Consider the following 19249-nt stretch of genomic DNA (forward strand, 5'->3'; position numbering starts at 1 on the left):
TATTCCATAGTATTGCTGGGTTGTCACTAGTCAAAAATATTTCTCAGCAGCAATGTTCAGATATATTTCAAAGATTGATGGGGATGAAGGGCACGATTTTTTTATTTTTTTTTTTAAAGCCAAATGAATACCACCCACAAAAATTGGGTACTATTCACAATGACATGCTGAATTCTGGCAAAAGTGATTAGGGCAAGTAAGGATAAGTTATCATTATTATTACATAACACCTCCAGGGAGTCCAAACACTCATCAAGGGAGGGTACCTACTTTACAATTCTTCGTCTCCACCAATCCACCAGCAGCAACTACCTTCATCACCTACACCAATGCCATCTACCACCAACCACCACTAGTATTTTTCACAAACATCAATGCCCACAGCTGGATTCGAACCAACAGCCTTTTGGCTGGAGAGCGGACGCTAACCACTCAGCAAGATAAACTTCTTAAATGGTAGGCAATTTCAAGTAGAGTGATGCATGTAAATATAAAAGGATAAATTAGACAAAGATTTATTTGTGCCTATAATTCCCATCATTCTAGAGAAAATTCTGCTATGGAAGAAGCAGAGGAATTTTTCAAACTATTACAGAGAAGAGCTATAAGGAAAAAAGTGTTCTTGTTGGACATCTAAAGAGCACAGGCAGAAATTAATACTTGGTTTCGATAAAAACACGATCTACAAATTTAATTTTCGTTAAATTAGTGTCTGTCTGCATCGTGCATGTAATTATAAGTAGCAAATTTATATTAGGGGAAATACTCTTTAGCACACATGTAAGTCAATTGTTTACCGTATAAAGTGTTTATTGTTGAAGGTGGTTTTGTTTTCTGCCAGGAAAGAGCATTAAAAATAATAAGTATGTTAATCTCAAGTTGAGCACTTAATTTTCTCACGAGTTGCATACAATATGTAATGCTTTTTTATGTAAAAATTTTATTTTTATAGTAATGGCCACTTAGAGGGCTTTTGCGATATGGTTGAAAAAGAAATTAGTGGATAAATTGATGGGGAAATAGATTTAAATGAGGAGGAACTGGTACAGTTAATAGATGATGTCGAGCCAAATGGCAGGGAAAGTTCTGCCGAAGATTCTGATTGTGATGAATCCGTTAAAGAATTCAGTTTAAAGAAATTAGCAGAATGGCAAGAAAGTTAGGAAGTTATTTTATGGATAATGATCCCTCAATGGAGCGCTCCGGAAAATTCACGAGACAACTGGATATTTGTTTAACTCCATGTTATGAACTTAATAAAAAATTGCAGCATAGTGGTAAGCAAGGTCTTATTACCGACTTCTTGATAACTAAACCAGCCGAAGTATGCAATGAGAATTATACAAATGATGTCCAAGAGATTTCAAGTGACGACGACGTCCGGCCACTCGCAAATAAAGAACATCTACGAAATGTTTTATTTGAAGAAAGTGATGATTAAATTATGCACTTTATTTTATTTTGCCTAAAACATTTATGCATTATGGGCAATGAAGTTTACGTACAATTTGTATCTTTATGGTTTATACTATGTATTTTGTTTCATAGTTTGTTTTCTTAACTTACATGAATTACCTGAATTAAATAATTTTTTTTTTTGTTGGATATGTCGTTGTTTATATAATTAAAAAAAAAAAAAACAATTTCGGAACATAATCCTACTTTTTCTATGTGATCTGAGTCTCGCATAATGCGATTTATATAATGCGGCATTTCTGTGGAACCTAACATCCGTGTTATACGAGGGTTACCTGTACTAGATTTGTTGATTTTCAGAAGGCATTTGACAGTATCGACCAGAAAGTGACATTAGCAGCGCTAGAATCCTATGGAATTGACAGAAAACTAATAGCTATATTAAAAGATGTTTATAAGAATGCAGTTGCAGCAGTTAAAATAGGTGATGATTTGGGGAATTGGTTTAAAACAAGTAGATGTACTAGACAGGGAGACTCAATATCACCAAGCATTTTCATCGCGCATTTAGAAAGCGCAATGGATAAAATGAAGGAAGATGCGAAAGGAATATCAGTGCATGGGATGAGAATTAACAATCTGAGATTTGCAGATGACACTGTTATTATTGAAGAAGGCAAAAGAGAACTACAAAAAGCATTGAAACTGTTAAATGAGAAAGGGAAAAGATTTGGACTTGTTATGAACTTGGAAAAAACAAAGACAATGGTATTTGGTGAGAAGAACATGAAACAAAAGATACAAGTATATGGAACTGATATAGAAAATGTAGAACAATTTACATATTTGGGAAGTAAAATGACATATGATTTGGACTGCAAATAAGAAATAAAGATCAGACTTGCAAAGGGAAGAACAAATCTGAAGGCCATGGATAACATCTGGAAAAGTAAAGTGATCAGCCTGCAAACAAAACTAAGAGTACTGGAAACATGCATCTTTAGTGGTGTACTGTATGGATCTGAAACATGGATAATAAATAAGGAATCAAGAAAACGAATTTTGGCATTTGAAAGAACTTGTTACAGAAAGATTCAAAGAATAGGATGGGTACAGAAAGTCACAAATGAAGAGCTCTATCGGAAGATACAACCAAAGGAGAATCTAATGCAGAAGATTATAAAATGGAAGCTGTAATTATTTGGATACATTGCAGAATGAGTGAGGGCTAGAAGATAAAGACATCCATGTTTAGTATTATGAATGGTGTAAACAGAAGAGGTAGACCATACAGAAAATGGATAGACGACATAAAGGACTGGTGTGGAATGTGTGTACAGAAACTGCAACACTGCACTGGACAAAGAAAGGTAGAAGAAGGCATCAGACACCAATGGGCAGTGAGACCATGGTTCGTTATGATGACTGTAGGGTGATAATCTGAAGAGCCAATGAAGTGTGAAATGTAGAACTATCAAATTAAGCAAAGATTTTCCCCTTATCATACCAATGCTGCCAATTTTATTGAAATCAGTACACAGTTTTCTCATTTGAGCTTAAATATCTCCAAACCTAAGTGTTTGGTAGAGCATACCACAACTGAAAATGCTAAACAAACTGTTACAATTTTTATTGAAATAAAAAATTGCTACCATTTCTGATAAACAATTTATCACAAAGTGAAGTCACATAAGGAATAACTAAGGTCCTAACCAAACTTTTACTGATTTTAATTAAACAGTTTTAGGATACATCAGTCTAAAAAGTGTTAAAATTATATGCTTTAGTTTTTGATTTCCTCTCAATAGTATTATTAACTGCATCATTCAATTTATCTGTATTCTAAGTAATTGGTTTTGTTTTGCAGCCAATGACATTATATATTTGGTGAAATGTTTCCTCCAATCTCAAACATAATGCGTGTCGAGTGTTCCATCGAGTCATTTTCGACTCCTGGTGATCCTACAAACATACACTCTCCGTTCAGATCTATCCCTGACCATGTCTTTTAGAATTTCCAGGCACACTCCAGTTGCTTCTTTAACTCCATCCACCCATCTAATTCTTGGTCTTCTACTTCCATCAATTTTAGCAAGCATCATCATCTTCTCCAGACTGTCATTTGCTCACATAATATGTCCAAAGTATGACAGTTTTTGCTTGATGATCATAGCTTCGAGGGAGCTATCTGGCTTTATTCTGTCTATCACTGATTTAATGGTTTGCTTTGCAGTCCATGGTATTCTTATTAAGCATCTCCAAACCCATAATTCAAATTCATCTATCTTCCTTCTTTCACTCTTTCTCAGGGTCCAACTTTCACATCCATACGGTACCACAGGGAATACCATTGCTTTCACGATTCCGATTTTTGTTGCGAGGCTAATATCTTTATCTTTAAAGATCTTGCTTAATTTGTCATTGCTTTCTTTCCGAGTAATAATCTTCTTCTAACTTCTTCAGTACAATAACAATCTTTATGAATTCAGGATCCTGGGAGTACAAAATTGTTAACTGCTTCCATTTTTCCCCCCATCTACCATATTTTTTGATAGATAACGCGCACCCCAACATTTTCATCACTCCTTTTGCTGTATAGATAACGCACACGAGCCAACTAGCAGTAGAGTTAGGAAGTACAGACAGAGGACGGAGGAATTCTTTAAAAGCTTGTGCGTTGCTAGTAGTGATTGGGTTGTTAGCGAAAGAGCTAAAGGTATGAGAATATCTACTGTCCGTGTGTTGCAGGAATCAAAGAGAATTGCGATTTTGGTTGGAGAATGTGTGGCGAAAGAGAAAAATGGCATTTTTCAATCTTGCAGCAAATAAACAATTCAAAGACAATTTGCAGGCTAAGTGGGAAGACTGGATGATGAATGGCATCCATGAATGTAACAAAACAGGGCAGATGAAAAGAACGTCATATAAAGATATAGTTACGTGGATTGTAGAAAGTTGGACTGCTATAAGTGAAAACTGTGTTTGAAATGGTTTCATTAAAGCACAAGGTATGCAGTGGTGTCCAGTGACAATGATTATGAAGCTGAAGAAATACCAAATGAAATTTTTAACGCAATTGATTCTTTCAATATTTAGTCTGATGAAGAATTTTTTGGATTTGAATAGCGTAATGTTCAATAAATATTAAGTAATACTTCTACCTTAGTTTTGTTATTACATTTGATTTACCTTTCATACCATTCAAATGTATACCGCGAATGTTCATTTTTAACGAATTTAGACTTTTTTTGTATAGATAATGCGCGTGTTATCTATCGAAAAATACAGTACTTCAAAATCATTACGTTCACATGTTGCCATAACTTTGGTCTTTCTGAGGTTAAGTTTAAGACCATATTTAGCACTTTCTTCTTTAACTTTCATAATAAGTTCCTCCAAATCTTCTTTACATTCTGCTAGCAAGATGGTATTATCTGCATACCTCAAATTATTATTATTTCTTCCACCAATTTTAATTCCAACTGAAGACTCTTCCAGCCAATGCATTCTTAAAATGTATTCGCTGTACAAGTTAAATAGGTACGGAGATAAATTACATCCTTGTCGCACCCCTTTACATATTGTGAAATACTCAGTTTCTCCAAGATCTGTTCGAACAGTAGCTTCTTGTTCGTAATAAAGATTCCTCAGAAGGATAATGAAATGCTCTGGTACTCACATTGTTCTTAACACATTCCACAGTTTCACATGATCTACAGAGTCAAAAGCCTTGCTATAGTCAAGGAAACAAAGGTAGACATTCTTTTGATATTCCTGTGCTCTTTCTATTATCCATCTCACATTGGCAATTTGATCTCTTGTTCCTCTGCCTTTTCTCTCGTCATGAATGGTTCCAGTCTTTTCTGAATGATCTTAAGTAAGACTTTACTTGCACGAGAAATCAGTGCTATAGTTCTATAATTTTTGCACTCTCTTGCATCACCTTTCTTCAATAGAGGTATATAAACCGATTTTTTCCATTCCCTAGGTCATGTAGTTGTGATCCAAATTCGCTGACATAGAGTTGTTAAAATTTTCACTGCCACTTCTCCCAGGGATTTGAGCAGCTCAATAGATATTTCATCTACTCCTGGTGCCTTCGGATAGCTGTTGCGGTGCTCACCTCACTTCACTCTCCAGTGGTACTGGCTACTGTGTATAATCCTGCTCTTCAAATTTCTCAGTAATTTTGAAGTCCTTTCTGTAAAGGGCTTCTGTATACTCTTTCCATCTTTCTTTGATGTCTGCAGCTTCTGTAAGATATCCTTTGTGTTTAATTTTCAATATTGTCACCTTGGCACTAAACTTCCCTATTAGTTCTCTGATCTTTTTGAAAAGATCTCTTGTTTTGGTCTTCTATTTGTGGGCATTCCTGGTTAAAGTATTTTTCCTTGTCTCTTCTGGCTTGTCATTGAAACTGCATTCAAATGCCGTATTTCCTGTAAATTTCCTGTGGCCTTCATTTTTCCTCCTTTCCTGAGCAGTTTTGATCAGGAAAGGAGGCATCTTCTGACAGCCATTTGGACTTCTTCTTACAAACTGTTGGAATATTCTTCTTTGCATCATCATCATCATCAAATTCCTGCTATGTACCCTCAAGGGGTATACAGGATATGATAGTACTACATGAAAAAAATTACATCATTATTAATTTCCTATCTACAATTTTCCTCCAAATCAGTCTGTTACTTGTCAAGACTCCAACATTATCAGATCTTATATTTCTATCGTCTAAGGCACTTTGTACCGTATCAATCCACCTATATCTTGGTCTTCCTCTGGGTCATTTTCCTGCCAACCTGGCAGAGAACACTTGTTTTGCTAATCTTTCCTCTCCCATTCTGTTCAAGTGACCATACCACCTGAGATTAGCTCTGCTAATGCATTCCTGGATGCTGACAATGTCAAGTTCTTTCCTAATATCCTCGTTTTTAATATGATATTGCCATTGATGCCATCTGTTCACGCCTCTAATCTTTCTCGAGACTCTCATATCTGTGGTCTCTAGTCTTTGGTCAAGTGTTTTACTTCTGACCCAGCTCTCAGATCCATAAGTTAAAACTGGTTTGAACACTGTCTTGTATACAGCTAATTTAGTGTTACTAATAATTTCTCTCTTATTCCATATGAATTTATTCAATTGACTTCCCACCATACCAGCTTTGCTGATTCTGTTATTTATTTCCATATTTAATTTACCATCTTCAGTAAAAATCATGATAACATTCTAAATAGCTGAAATGTTTTACTTGTTCCACAGGTTCTCCATTCACAACACAGTTGACATTTTCAATGATTCTGCATATTTTCATTGTCTTTGTCTTTTTATTGCTGACCTTCATACCATATCTATTACAACAGCTATTCAATTTAGTCAGAGAATCTTGCAGACTTGTAGCGGATTTATTTAGAAGTATAACATCATCCGCATAAAGCAAAGAGCTGACATTAACATCTCCAATTTTGATATCATATTTAATACCACTTTCCTTCATAATGTGATCCATATAGATAATGAATAACAGAGGGGATAATGTACATCCCTGTCTCACACCAGATTTAACATTAAACCATCTTCCTGTACTTCCTTCAATTCTAACTGCTGACTTACAACTCAAATAAAGACTAAGTATTGCTTGATATAATGCCCCACTGGCACCATATAACTGCAGCATATTGAATAGCTTCTCTCTTGGCACCTTGTCATATGCCTTTTCCAAATCGACAAAACTTAAATACAGATCTTTGTTATATTCCCATGCTTTCTCGACTATTTGTCGTAAAGTGAAGATCTGATCCTGACAGCCTCTATTTGGCCTGAATCCAGCTTGTTCTTCACCAAGCTTTTCTTCCACAATTTTTCTCAACCGTTTCTCAAGTATACTTGCATAGATCTTGCCAGGAACACTTAGTAGGGAAATACCTCTGTAATTCTCACATTCAGTTTTATTTCTCTTTTTATATATGGGTACCATGAGAGCTCTACTCCAATCATTGGGAATTCGTCTCTATGTCCAGGCCTTCTGAACTCTGCAGTGCAGCCACTGTACGACTCTCACACCACCATACTTCAGCATTTCTGGTCGAATATCATCAACTCCTGCTGCCTTTCCACATTTCAAGTCTTTGATGGCTTTTTCTACTTCAAGTATGGATATGTATTCCTGACTACATGCCTGGTCAGTGTTTTTTTACCACTATGCTGTCATCACTGCTTGTTTCATTTAGAAGTTTTTCAAAGTAATTACTCCATACTTCAAGGATATCTTTTTCTCCCGTTTTCATGTCACCTTTATCATCTCTAACTCCTTTTACAGCACTCTTTCCTCCATTCCTAAGCATCATCAACAACCTCCAGAATATTTTGCCGCCTTCTTGATATTTATTTTCTATATTCTTGCCAAAGTCCTCCCATGACTTTTGTTTAGCTAGTTTTACACAGTGTTTAGCATTCTTGCATTTGTCTCTATATTCTCTAAGAGCACAAGCTGACTTATTTCACATGAACTTTTGATATGCTTTTTACTTTTCCTTCACTGCCTCTTTAACTTCCTGTATCCACCAGGGAGTTCTGATTTTTTTATCCTTACAGACAACCTCACCACATACCTCTCTGGCAGAATTAATCAATGTTTTCTTCAGAGTTTGCCACTGAATCTCCAAGGTTTGATTCCTGTTCTCAAACTCTTTCATTTTTTCTTCAATAATCTTTGTGTATTTTAGTCTATAGTTCACATCTGAGAGCTGCTCAACTTTTATTCGCTTTAAAACTTTCTTACATGTTATTCTTTTCAATATGAAATTCAATTTTATCTTGCTCAAGATTAGATAGTGATCACTTCCAATTTCAAATCCTCTGTACACTCTGGTGTCCTGCACCAGGAAGAAAACATCACTATCAACAATAACATAGTCAATGAGACTTTTCTTATTCCTAGCCTCTTCTCTCCAAGTGAATTTGTGCACATTTTTATGTTGGAACATGGTGTTAGTAATAACCAGTCCATGTCCTGAGCAGAGATCCAACAGATATTTGCCATTATTATTAGCTTTGCTCTTTTCTACAAATTTTCCCAAAATATTTTTGTATGTCTCACAATCATTTCCTACTCTGCTTTTAGATCCCCAACAAGGACCAACTTTTCATTTTTCATTGTGTCAGTTGCTTTTTCTAAAGCGTCAAAAAATTCCTCCACTTCTACCTTAGTAGAACCTTCTGTGGGACAAATAAGTCTCATTGTCCAGTTCCCCATTCTCATATTTGCCCACATTACTCTACTTGAGACTGACTTCCATTCAAGAAGATTAGCTTCGTATTTTGTGTTGAATACTATGGCTACTCCTTCTTTTCCTAGATTGTCACTGCCTGAATATAACATTTTGTATTTATTGCTCAGAAAGATCTCACCAGTTTTGCTCTTTTTTGTTTCAGTCACCCATATTATGTCAATCTGGTACTTATCTAATTCCTCAACTAGCTCCATTTCTTTGCCATTCAGGCTTCTTACGTTGATAGTACCGATCTTTAACTCTGGTGATGTTGAGTTGGGGTTTGTTTTCAGATTTGTTCCAGTAGCTGACTTTTCACTGTTCGCCCTGGTTCCCTGGCGAAAACAACGGGGGGCCTTGTTTAACCGGGCAACGTCCCAGCCGGCATGAAATTTTGTCATGTTGAACCATCATTTTTTATTTTGGTTTAACCAATAAGAATACAATTTGGTCGGCTAAATCCCAAATTGCCAGCCCATCCTCATTCGTTCAGTATCCAAGTAGATACCCAACAGGGTGCACCACGAGAAGGTGAGGATTGGACATTAGGTCAGAAGCCCTGGTCGGTTCTCCGCATTCCTTTAAAGGCTATGTGGAGGTCTCCTCTCAGTTATACAGCTTTGACCCTTAAGTACCCCTATTCTTCTTTGCTTCTATTTTAATTATATCTTTAATCTCTTCCCATAGTTCATCTGGTTCTCTTTCACACAAATTGAGTGTGTTGAATCTGTTCTGTATGCTAATATTGTATTCAGCTGGTATGTTTCCAAGATCATATCTGATTGACATTGATGTTGTTTTCAATTTCCGTAATTTCACATCTATCGTAGCCACTAATAACTCATAGTCTGTTCCACAGTCTGTACCTGGAAAACGTCTTGACAGACTGAATTGCACTTTTCCAGCTTCTTTGTCCAAGTATATAGTCAATTTGATTTCTGTATTGTCCATCAGGTGATATCCATCTGTACAATCTTCTTTTGTGCTGTTTAAAGCAGGTGTTAAGCAACAAACAAAGAATTCTCTGCAGAAAACAAACATAATGACTATCTTCCATATCTGTTGTGTCAGCAACACAGCTCTTCACATTATGATTGCTTCACTAAGTAAAGCATACTGAACATAAATGCTTGTATTGAATTCAAGTATGGAATTTGAAGTTGTCTGTTAATAAATAAAATTCACTGTAATGAATTTTTTTCAGCCTTCCAATGTTCTCAATATCAAGGTAAAAATACAATGTATGTCTTCAGCATAAAAAATATAGACATGCACTTACACCCTCTGTCCAAAAAGAAATCAAACTTTTCGAAAATAGAATAAACTAATGGCACCACCTGTTGTAGATTTTTGTTGTCGAAAGCGGCAACTTCCATTAGTGTTGAGTCAACTGTTTATGACATTTGTTTCATTAGAAACCGAGTTATAGTGCCAAGCGTGACAGTAGGTTTTGACGAACGGTCGGAAAATGAGTTTCAAACAGAGCTGCAATTGACTTTTGTGTTAAACTTGGTAAAAGTTTTACCGACACACATCAAATACTACAAAAAGCATACCAGATGAATGCTTATCCCGCACGAGTGGTTAAAGCGATTTCAATGGGGTCATGAGATGTTTGAGGATGACGAAAAGCTGGGTTGTCCAAAAACTGGACTGGGTTTTCATCAAAAAAAACCTGCAAAATCATCCATGAGATTGATTGAAGATGAATTGGGATTCCAAAATCAACTGTGCACAACATTTTGACTGAGAGTTTGGGCCTTCGTAAATTGAATTCGCGATTTGTTCCCCACAAGTTGAAAGACAACCAAAAAAATGTAGTGAATTGAACACTTTAAGGACCTCATTAAAACCGTTCATAAGGACTCAAACTGCCTTGAAACGATCTTTACTGGTGTTTTGAGTATAAGCTCGAAACAAAGTGCCAGAGTGCTGAGTGGAGACAACCAGAAGAGGGGCATCCGAAAAAAAGTCACTTGGAGAAGTCAAAAGTAAAGACAATGCTGATTTGTTTTTACGATTCCAAGGGCATTACCCACAAAGAATTCGTTCTGCCTGGCCAAACAGTCAATGTTGAGTTTTATCTTGAAGTTCTGAAGTGATTGATAGTGAGAATTTAGCACGTATGGCATCAATATCGCGATGCAAGCAGCTGGTCACTTTTGCATGATAATGCACCATCTCATCGTTTGAACGTTGTGAGACAGTTTTTGATCAAAAACCAAGTTTGTGTGTTGGATCACTCGCCGTATTCACCTGATTTAGCACCCTGTGACTTCTTTCTCTTCCCCCGACTTCATTTACCAATGAAAGGAAAGCGATACGACACCACTGAAAATGTTCAAACGGCAGTAACCACAACCCTCAACAGCATCCCAAAAACCAATATAAAAAAACTCATTTAATGAATTAATTGACCATGTTAAAAGCTTTATCGAAGCTGAGGGAGAGTATATTGATTGAAATAAATGATTTGAATAATTATAATTGGCCCGTGTTTTATTTTCTATCAAAAGTTCGGTTTCTTTTTGGACAGAGGGTGTATATCACCATGTTATACCATATTCCATGCACAAGCGAATATATAGCCATTCCCTAAATAGCATAATGGTTGTGTTCTGTGGAACTTAGCACAAATCAAATTTTATGTATACTGGATATTCTCTAAATATGTATACAGTACTTACAATATGAGTGCTGAAATTGACAAGGGGGGGGGGGGGGGAAATGTTCAATAAACACATATGTAAACAGAATGCTCTTTAATTTTTTTTTTTTTTTTTTTTTTTTTTTTTTTATAAATCTCATGCACAATAAAAATATTATGAGTGCCAGTACAAAACACCTTATAATCAAAAATACATGCTAATAAGTTGAAACAATGACACCTAACTCCTGTTCAATAGGTGACAAACTTTGTCCTGCTACATATACTTCTTAATCATTTTTATCTTCATTTCAAAATCAATTTTGTTTCATTTCCTACCACTGCCACCACTTGCACAATTTCCTTCATCATTGTAATAAAAATAAAAAAAAAAGAACACTGATGACAATTTGTAAAATGTGGTGATTTTGTTTTCATTTCTTTCATATATATCTTTTACTGTATCTTGGCGTATATCTTATTTTTTTTTTCTTTATGCATATCTCTTATTTTCTTAACATATAGCTTAATGTAGCTCTTTCGTCTCTTTCGATATATCATATATATCTTACACTTTTACCTTTCTTTTTATCTATTCTTCCTTATATTTTCTGTCTCAATCAATTATCTTAATCCTTTTCTAAATTATCCTTGCTTTAACTTTCTCTATTCTTTATATATTTTACAATTATTTTACCTTTCTTTACCATTATTACTCTAAACTCTATTCTTTCTTTACTTTCTTTATTTCTATATATTCTAATCCTTATTTTACACTCTCTACATCTCTATCTAAGTTACCATAGGTTATCTAATACCTTGAGAACCTTGGAAAATTTATTTGTTAGACTGCACCACCAAGATTCCCTTTTATGGATATTAAATATAATTTAGATTACCTGCAGTAGCTCTCTATTTCAATCTCAGGCTTTACAGTCAGTCATGGCTACTCTTATTTAACTTTGCACACAGGTTCACATTTTTTAGAAACAATGCATTGGAATAAGGATCAGTGAATACACCTTCTTTAGCATATGAAACACATTTATTTTAACTAGGATACATTAATCCAGTTTCTTACTTGAATTGGAACTGCAGAAAATTAAAAGCTAAGAATTATATCTCATGCAATATATTTACACATTAAAATACACAGCGATACTATCAAATGTCAATCTGTAACCTCGTTCATTCTGCTGCCAAGTATTATAACCTCATCTAATATACACACATTAAAATGCACAGCAATACTATCATTTACCAATCTATAATCTTATTCATTCTGCTGTTAAGAATTAAAATCTCATACATAGTACATACATAATGAACATGCAGCAATACTATCTTATTCCAATCTATGATTCCATTCATTCAGCTGCAAAGAATTATTATCTCATTATCTAATTTATATCAGCTGCTCTTTAGCCTCTTAGTCCGGGACAAATTATCACAATTTAACTTTATACATGTCCCGCCGAATATATATATATATATACTTCAAACAACAAGTATTCTATATCTAATTCACTACCAGCATTTCTTTAACCTCATAGTCCGGAACATACAAACATAATTTATCTTCATAAACATTCAGCCGAATATATAAATACTTCAAGGAAGTACTCATTGTTCTTCTCATGACACAATTATCCGAACTGGCTCTTTCGTCTCTTATCTAGTTCTGCAGGCTTCTTTTCTTTCTGGGTCTCATCATTCATGCTGGTTTCCTTTTGTCTGGTTCCGTAGTGTTGTAGAAGATTTTCGAAGGATCGGATCACGTCGTACTGATACTGCTTTTTCCGTACTGGGCCTTTTACACTCGTGCGGGCTTCTTTCTTTTAGTGCTGTCGCACTTCCAAGAATTCCCAGGGCTTGACGCAAATTACAGTTGACTTCTCCATAGATGAATCCCTACTTTTCTTCGGACGTTGAACGGACTCGCAATGCTAAATTCCTAGACACTACGAGAGGAAACTGCGTTTCTGCGTACCTGCTTCCTTCTTCCTATGTGTACCGGCATACAGCCACTGCACTGCTGCATACTGCCTTTGTCTGCTACATCTTGGATCTCTTGCTTCTGGATACCTGAATAAAAAAGAGAGTCTTGGATACTTTTGGGTCCTTTCTTATACTCCCTCTTGCGGTCCCTGGAATAAAAGTTGAGAGCCCTTAGCATTCCTGCACAAAAGGAGGGCTGTGACCTTTGAGTTGTTTACTTTTGTTGTTCGCCGCCCGTTGTTGACATTTCCAAATAAGGCTTCTAAACTTTCTTTCAACTGGGAACCACTAAAATTACAGGCCGCTTTCAAAGGTATTGGCCTTGAAATACACAGTTTAACATTCTATTTCAATACATACTTGTATGGTATTTTGATTCTCACACAAAAAAATTTATAACTACTGTTAATATAAACCTTATATACAATACAAAAATTCCGCAATCAGCAAAAAATTCACAATTTCTTTCTATATACAATGTTCGTGACCTCTGTAAAAGTCGATGCAAAGTAAAGAAAAAAATTCCTACTGAATCTAATTTTACAAATTGACATGGGGCTAAAAAAAAGCACTATAATATAGAGCAAATATTCATTCAGCTACTGTAATTTAGTATCACTATCAGAGGCTTATAGAGTTACGTATATACGAGGTGCGCTGAAAAAAAGACCAAAACTTTTTAAATAGCGTGCCAACCAGCACAGAGAGTGCACGGCAGCTACTGAGCGCACACCTAGTGGCAGGTTTTGACAACAAACTGCCATTTGCACTGTTCTGCTATGAGCATTAATCATCAAGTTACATCTGCTGAAGTGAGCACGTGCAAAAACTATTCGTCAGATTAGTGACAAAATGACAATGAAAGACCTTGAAGAACGTGTGTGTGTGCGAAATTTTGCTGCAAACTTGGTAAAAATTTTACAGAGACATTTCAATTCTTAACCAAGCATATGGGGAAGACTGTATGAGCCAAGCGCAGTGCTATGAGTGGTTTAAGCATTTTAAAAAGGGCAGAACATCAGTTGTTGAAGATCCCAGGCCTGGGTGACACATCAGAAGATGACCATAATGAAACAGTTCGTGTGTGATTCATGGAAATCGTCATTTAACTGTCCAAGAAGTTGCTGAAGAAGTGGGCATCAAACATAGGATCATGCCATCAAATTTTGACTGAAAAACTTGAGATGCATCATGTTAGTGCAAAATTCATGCCACATTTGTTGACTGATGATCAGAAAGAGAATCATATTGAAATCAGTCAGGAACTGCTTGCAAATGCAAATGATAATGAAAACTTAACCCCAGCAGACTTTTTCCTGTTTCCTAAACTTAAAACCAGTTGGAAAGGACGTTGTTTCCTAACCATAGAGGAGATTCAGGCAAATGCAATAAGAGAACTACATGCCATCACAGAAAGTGCATTCCAGGAAGCATTCCAACAATGAAAAAAACATTGGGAACAGTGTATTGCCAGTAGAGGGAACTACTTTGAAGAGGACAGTGTTTAAAATGTTGTAAAATGAGCAATCAAGTCTTTATAGCAAAAGCTTAGTCTTTTTTTGAACACTCCTTGTATGTATTTTTGCTGTCCTAGTCAGGTCCTTTGTTTATTTCCTATGGGGTGTAAAATGCATTTCCATGACTTCTTTTTTTTTTTTTCCTGATGGGAAATTAGGTAGAGTAATAATGATGTGGAGAGCTTGAAGGGCAATTTCAATAAGCTGTCAGTAAGCTTGACATTAAGCTCATAATGAGTATCAGCTTAATGTCAAGAAATGTAAAGTTATGCATTCTGAGAAAAATAGATTACAGGCCATGTATCACATTGATGGCACAGTACTCCAGGAAATAGATAAAGCTAGAGATTTAGGAATAGTGGTAGACAGAGAATTAAAATTTAGAGGACATATTGCTAAGGTAGCCATAAGGTTACTTGGCTATTGAAGAACACATTAACATGTAGAGATAAGGAAGTTATTCCTCTTTATCATTATCATCATCATCAAATTCCTGATATACACCCTCAATGGGAAGTACAGGATATGATAGTACTACATGAAAAATTTACATCATTACTAACTTCCTATCTACAATTTTCCTCCAAATCATTCTGTTAAATGTCAAGACACCAATATTATCAGGTCTTATATTTATGTCTTCTAAGGCATTTTTACTGTATCAACCCACCTATATCTTGGTCTTCCTCTAGGGCTTTTTCCTGCCAACCTGGCATCTTTCCTCTCCCATTCTGTTTAAGTGACCATACCAGCTGAGATTAGCTCTGCTAATGCATTCCTGGATGCTGACAATATCAAGTTATTTCCTAATATCCTCGTTTTTAATATGATATTGCCATTGATGCCATCTGTTCATGCCCCTAAACTTTCTCAGGACTCTCATATCTGCAGTCTCTAGTATTTGGTCAAGTGTTTTACCCCTAACCCAGCTCTCAGATCCATAAGTTAAAGTTGGTTTAAACACAGTCTTGTATACAGCTAATTTAGTGTTTTGGCTAATTTCTCTCTTATTCCATATAAATTTATTCAGTTGACTTCCTATCTTACAGCTTTGTTGATTCTGTATATTTCCATATTTAGCTTACCATCTTCACTAAAAATCATGTCTAAATAAATGAAATGTTTTATCTGTTCTATAAGTTCTCCATTCATGCAGTTGATATTTTCAGTGTTTCTGACTATTTTCATTGTATTTGTCTTTTTAATGCTAACCTTCATACCATATCTATTACAACATTTATTCAATTTAGTCAGGGAATCTTTCAGACTTAAAGCGGATTTATTTAGAAGTATAACATCATCAACATAAAACAAAAAGCTGAGATTAACACCTCCAATTTTGATATCAGGTTTAATACCACTTTCATTGATAATGTGATCCATATAGATAATGAATAACAGAGGGGATAATGTACGTCCTTGTCTGACACCAGGTTTAACATTAAACCATCTTCCTGTACTCTCTTCAATTCTAAGTGCTGACTTACAACTCAAATAGAGACTAAGTATTGCTTGATACTGCCCCATTAACATCATATAAGTGAAGCATTTTGAATAGCTTCTCTCTTGGCACCTTGTCATATGCCTTTTCTAGATCTACAAAACTTAAATACAGTCTTTGTTATATTCCCATGATTTCTCGACTAACTGTCATAAAGTGAAAATGTGATCCTAACAGCCTATATTTGGCCTGAATCCAGCTTGTTCTTCACCAAGCTTCTCTTCCACAATCCTTCTCAACAGTTTCTCAAGTATACTTGCATATATCTTATCAGGAACACTCAGTAATAAAATGCCTCTGTAATTCTCACATTCAGTTTCATTTTCCTTTTTATATATGGTTACATGAGAGCTCTACTCCAATCATCTGGAATTCGTCCCTCTGTCCAGGCCTTCTGAACTCACTGAAGCCACTGTAAAACTTTTATACCTCCATATGTAAGCATTTCTGGTCGAACAACATCTACTCCTGCTATATTTCCACATTTCAGGCTTTTAATGGCTTTTTCTACTTCAAGTAGGGATATGTATTCCTGACGGCATGCCTGGTCAGTGTTTTTTACTGCTGTGCTGTCATTGCTGCATGTCTCATTTAGCAGTTTTTCAAAATAATTACTCCATACTTCAAGGATATCTTTTTCTCCTGTTTTCATGTCACCTTTATCATCTCTTACTCCTTCTGCAGCACTTTCTCCTCCATTTCTGAGCTTCTTCAACCTCCAGAATATTTTGCCACCTTCTTGATATTTATTTTCTATGTTCATGCCAAAGTACTCCCATGACTTTTGTTCAGCCAGTTATACACAGCGTTTAGCTATCTTATATTTGTCTCTGTATTCTCTAAGAGCACAAACTGACTTATTTGCCAGGAATTTTTGATATGCTTTCTTCTTTTCCTTCACTACCTCTTTAACTTCCTATGTCCACCATGAAGTTCTGAATTTTCTATCCTTGCACACAACCTCACCACATGCCTCTCTGGCTAAATCAATCAGTGTTTTCTTCAGAACTTGCCACTGAATCTCTGAGGTTTGGTTCCTGTTCTCAGACTCTTGCATTTTTTCTTGAATAATATTTGTGTATTTTAGTCTACAGTTCACATTTGAGAGCTGCTCAACTTTTATTCTCTTTAAAACTTTCTTACATGTTCTTCTTTTCAATATGAAATTCATATTGAAAAAGCACACTTTGGTGTCCTGCACCAGTGGGAAAAGGAAAACATCACAATCAACAATAACATAGTCAATGACACTTTTCTTATTCCTTGCCTCTTCTCTCCATGTGAATTTGTGCACATTTTTATGTTGGAACATTGTGTTAGTAATAACCAGTCCATGTCTTGAGCAGAAATCCAACAGGTATTTGCCATTATTATTAGCTTTGCTCTTTTCTCCAAATTTCCCCAAAATATTTTTGTGTGTCTGCCAATCATTTCCTACTCTGCTATTTAGATCCCCAAGAAGGACCAACTTTTCCTTTTTCATTGTGTCAGTTGCTTTTTCTAAAGCCTCAAAAAATTCCTCCACTTCTACCTTAGTAGAACCTTCTGTGGGACCATAGGCACAAATAAGTCTCATTGTCCAGTTCCCCATTCTCATATTTGCCCACATCACTCTACTTGAGACTGCCTGCCATTCAAAAATATTAGCCTCATATTTAGTGTTGAATACAATGGCTACTCCTTTTCCTTGAATATAACATTTTGTATTTATTGCTCAGAAAGATCTCACCAGTGTTTGTCTTTTTTTTTTGTTTCACTCACCCCTATTATGTCGATCTGGTAGTTATCCAATTCCTCAGCTAGCTCCATTTCTTTGTCCTTCAGGCTTTTTATGTTGATAGTACTGATCTTGGACTCTGGTGATGAGTTGGGCAAGTTTTAGAATTTGTTCCAGTATCTGACTTTTCGCTGTTTGCCCTAGTTCCCTGGCTAAAACAACAGGGGAGGGGGCTTGTTTAACGGGGCGAGGCCCCAGCCAGCATGAAATTCTGTCATGTTGGACCATCATTTGAAATTTTTAGTTTTTCTCTTTATAGGGCCTTGTTATGCCCACATCTGGATTACTGTGCTAAGTCTGTTCTCCTAGGTTTCTTGGGGATGAGAAAGTGGCGGAGAGGGTTTAGAGAAAGTGATCAAGATGGTGAGTGGCCTGTGGAATGTTCCCTATGAGGACATGTGAATTGCAGAAGTTGGTTGATAGGAGAAAAGGATAGGATATGATAGAAACATTTAAGTTGCTTAAAAGGTTTTATAGGATTGATGAATGAGAAATGTTTCAGCACTTGGCTAGAGGGACCAGAAAAAGGGGTCATCCCTGGAAGTTGAATAAAAGTGTAGTTAGTAGGGTGTGAGGACTAGATTTTTTGCTTGGAGAATAAGTGAATGAATGGGTTACTAGTCAGTTGTGAGTGCTTTGTCTGTTGATGGGTTCAGGGAAAGGTATGATAGATTGTGTAGATAGCTTGGGTCTCCCGCAATGAGTTTTTGAATTCCCCAGAGGTGCCCATATCATAATAATAACAACAACAACTGCTAAGCTAGTCTAGAATTTACTTTGAAAAATACATAGCTGGAATTTATTTAATTAGTTTTCATAGAAAACTAATTAAATTTTATTTCTGATATTTCTGAAAGGATGTACAGAATACAGTGAATGCCTGCTTAGTAACCAGGACCAAAGCCTAAGCAAATTTCATGACTGGTGAGGAATAAGGACCATCAATTTTATTTTTTCACAAAAGTTATCTAAATGACTTTTATGAAAAATGTGGGCATACTTATTGCAAATAGGTGGTACCAAATTTCAATAATTTGAAGTGGAAATAAAAAAGATTTTTTTAATACTTTCCAAAAGAAAAATAACGTAATGCAGACATCATCATCAGCAGTATGCAGATATCC

The 19249-nt window shown here is 35.8% G+C and overlaps 1 protein-coding gene across 2 annotated transcripts in view; it reads right to left on the reverse strand.

Moving 5' to 3' along the window:
- The window catches only part of LOC150102954 (DNA polymerase subunit gamma-2-like), a 130595-nt gene that overhangs the window by 21082 nt on the left and 90264 nt on the right, over positions 1-19249 (reverse strand). The gene's annotated exons all lie outside the window — the stretch shown is intronic.

The sequence above is a fragment of the Typopeltis vanoorti genome, chromosome 9 (genome assembly GCF_054136105.1).
Source record: "Typopeltis vanoorti isolate ZY-2024b chromosome 9, IOZ_Tvanoo_1.0, whole genome shotgun sequence".
NCBI lineage: Eukaryota > Metazoa > Arthropoda > Arachnida > Uropygi > Thelyphonidae > Typopeltis > Typopeltis vanoorti.